Source organism: Aedes albopictus, chromosome 1 (assembly GCF_035046485.1).
Source record: "Aedes albopictus strain Foshan chromosome 1, AalbF5, whole genome shotgun sequence".
NCBI classification, from domain to species: domain Eukaryota; kingdom Metazoa; phylum Arthropoda; class Insecta; order Diptera; family Culicidae; genus Aedes; species Aedes albopictus.
Window position 1 is genome coordinate 252588307 of NC_085136.1, and position 3076 is coordinate 252591382.

A 3076-nucleotide genomic window follows, 5' to 3' on the forward strand; every position below is an offset into this window, starting at 1 on the left:
CGTTATCATAGAGATTTAAATCCCAGTGAAAGAGCGCCCCTAATCAAACACAATTTGTATTCTGAGAAAAGCAAAACGGTGGTACTGATATTTATCCATGCATCGGAACTCTAGCCCCATCCATGTCTTGCTTCTAGTTTAGTCCCAGGACAACATAGAAAAACCCGGGACTTTAGGCTAGTTGCAAAACTCTGTCAAATTAGAAAATGTATTCTGCAATAAGAATGCACGTGAGTCCTTGAATTACCAGAACTTAACAGTCCTTAATAGATTAGTACGCAGTTAGATACGTAAGTCATGTTTGTTTTCCTAACATCAAGTGTAGTGTCGGGTGGGCAAAGTCCGATTCTTTAACTATCAGCAAGGCAGAATAAATGCAATTTTAGAAACTGTCACCAGTAACAAGGACTTTGTACCATGAATCCTTATTACCAAAATACATTACCCCAACTTGACAAACCGGATGTCACTAGGGTTCGGTTTGGTAGATCTTGAACCGTAACGCAACACATAAAGGCGATCTACCGACGTTACGGGCTCCGTTAAAGATCGAGCATATTTTAAACCCCCTCAACCATTCATCCAACAGCACGGGTCGCCTGACACCTTGGATTGGGGTTCCCTGTTTGGTGGACTTTTACCCCCGGAACAGGTGGTCCGTAGTGTTATTCTTAGCCAATTGAGACAACCGCTACCGACACTACACAGCTATCTAGGCTGATCGGGAAAAGAATTTAACATTGAAAGTTAATTTATTTTGTTCAATGTAAAAATTACATGTATTTTTGTATTGCGGCTCGGACAAGAATTTTAAATGTCAAGTTCATCAAGAACACATTTTATTAAATTTTCTCTGAAATGATGCGCGATAGGAATTCACAGGGCAAATACCGTCAAGACGCCATTCACCGTGGGGGCTCCATTCACCATGTGCCTTCCGAATATTTTTTTCATTATTTCCATATTACGATTGAATGATATGACAATTTCCCTTCAATTTCACCAATACAACACTAATGTATTGTTACCATGTCAAAACGCTCATTTAAAACATTTAAAAGTATCATTTTGACACTAAAGTGTGTTTATATGAGGCGGGTTTCTTCTCGTTCACTGCATTCATAATGAAAAAACGAAAACTGCGCTAAGGTGATTTAAGCGATGATAAACTAAACGTAGTAACGTTTTTATTCCACCAAGAAGCAATTAAGTTCACATATCAGGTATGTATTTTGCATTATCGAAGTAAGTTTTAAGTAGATCACTCGTACTTTTTAATTGAAACAAAAAGGCACGGTAAATGGGTACCCTAAAAATCAATGGTCTCCATTCACCGTGCCCCATATTGTCCCATATATCTAGAAAAAATCAAAATTTGAACATTTGTTTTTCTAATAAAATCTTGCAAGTTATTACTTGAAATGAATTTAAACGAAGAAAATTCCCTTGGCTGGGTTGTTTTGATCATTTTTAAACAAAATAGAATAAAATTTCTCATACACGGTGAATGGGTCCCTACTACCACGGTGAATGGTGACCTACCATGGAATCAGGCGACCTTACTACCCTCTACTAATTGTACTATATCACCATATTTTGTGAAAAATTTTCTACTTCTGTGGACATTGCTTTAATTTTAACCTATAATGAAGGCAATTAAAAGCGGCACCAACAATGTTTATAAGACTGGTGTCAAATAAAAGCCCTTATTTGCCCCGAATCCTCTTAGATCCACGGTGAATGATACCTTGACGGTACCTGAATAAAACTAATCACTGCAGCTTACTATTGTTTGTGTTAACGCTGTTAGTATTCTCTCTAGAGATTTACCCTTCTTTGATTCATAAGCTGTTCTTTCGACCAGCAAAGAACAGTTTATGATTTAAAGAAGGGGAAATCTCTGTTTGTAGGTCGAATGATCATTAGACCAAATAGATTAGAGAACAGCCCTAGGAAAACCAACATATCATTAGAAAAAAAAACTTTAATTGAAAAGTTTGATGTTTGTTCACTAAATAGAACATTCTGTTATTAAAAGAAGGAAAGAATCTTAGATGTAGATTTGGAATCCATCAGTTTATCTTGTAAGAGTGTAATTTAAAAGAACATCCTATAACCGAAAGAAGGTCAAAACTGATGTACAGTAAGTAGTTCGAACGCCAATAAAATATGCAGCAGTAAAATTTGAAAGAACAGCCATTGAAGAGAAGAAGGAAAAATTTCCGAAGGATTGGTAATAGTTTGGCCACCAAACAACTCAGTGAGGGTCACAACCAAGTAGCCATATGACACTTTTATCCGCCTTGCGTACTAATACAGTGGTAGTGCACAACTGACCTGCTGTATATTGGCCGTATAATAGGCCTGTAAGGCTAACAAGGCGAAATATAGTGCTAATGGTTACTTGGGCACAATTTCTGTAGAAGAAACTCTATCCCAATTACCCCGAATGCCAAGACCTGAAAGCCATAATCCCGAATAGGCCATTATTCCAAGAAGGACAAATCTCCCATGGAATTACAAGTTTGTCTGAAAATAAACCATATAACATCTAACTCGGAAAGGTGGCCTCTAAAGAAAAGAAGGAAGAAATGAGCAGTTTGACCGACCAACTCAGCAACAGTACACGGTTGGACACTGCGAATTCGAAAGAACAGCCTATTTTAAAAAGAAGGAAAATATTAGAAAAAGTTGGGAAAGCTTGCAGTATGGATACCAGTTTGTGATCGTGTATATAAGTGTTTATAAGTAGCTCAAAGCAGCCTGTGTTGAGAAAATGTTATAGCTTGGTAATGAAAAAGTCAACATATTCGCTCAATTTATACCAAACCGCTTGGTGACAATTAAGCATTCATCCTCATGACTTTCGGCCTGAATGATTTGTGGCCGAATGGCTGGACGTTTCATCGGCCATTCTCACTCATCAAAAAGTCAGTTAGTTGACAAGGTCGGGGGAAGTACTCGATACCAAATGAATTATGATGAAAACGAACTTTGTAGGGGCATTGTTATTTGTCTGTTTGAAAGAACAGTCATCATTTGAAAGAAGGGAATATTTCAGATTAAACTGCTTATG